The sequence below is a fragment of the Phalaenopsis equestris genome, unplaced genomic scaffold, assembly GCF_001263595.1.
Source record: "Phalaenopsis equestris unplaced genomic scaffold, ASM126359v1 Scaffold000877, whole genome shotgun sequence".
NCBI lineage: Eukaryota > Viridiplantae > Streptophyta > Magnoliopsida > Asparagales > Orchidaceae > Phalaenopsis > Phalaenopsis equestris.
The window spans coordinates 380,320-381,075 of NW_018165317.1; positions in this window are offsets into that span (position 1 = coordinate 380,320).

Sequence of the window (756 nt, forward strand, 5' to 3'; positions counted from 1 at the left end):
AATGCCGAGTGCCTTCGGGCCATTAGCTTCTTCGGAAAGCTAGGATTTTGCTCTGGTCATATATGGCATAGAAAACTGGTGGGCAAGTTTAATTTGGTGTAGACAGATGGGGGATGCTTGGATGAGGAGGGAATAAGTAAACTCTATTAATTTATAATTAATAAACAAGTCTTGAAGAGGTTAAAATTTTGGAACTTTAATTTTATATGTCTCATTATATTCTATTTTTTAACTTTTATTTATTTTAATAAATTTATTAAAAGTTGATTTTGAATGATTTCTCAACAATTCGATATTGGGAACTGCAACAATCGAAATAAGGTTATTATATATTCAAATGTTTTCTTAACGTAAGAAAATATTTTATATTTGATCATTGGTAGTACAAATATTAAATATTTTCTTAACCTAAGATTCGATCAAAAGATGCAAAATTAGATTTAAAGGTGTCCTCAAATAAGATTTGAACATTGTAAATGAGATACGAATCATGTCAAACAAATTTCTAACATGTTTCAAACTTGATTTGAATTAGCATAGAGCAAGCTGTGGAGCCTACTCTGTCGGAATACACATAGGCTAAACCTTGTGAAGGATGCATGGAGTGTGATGCTCCCCCAATAGAGTGTGTCATAATTTCAGTGGTACAGAGACATGAAGATTACCCAGATATCGAGTCGTACATCCCGCTGTTTGTTCAACCAAAGCAACTTTAGATAATTTTGGAGCATGAGTTGGAGAAGTTTCAAATGGTCT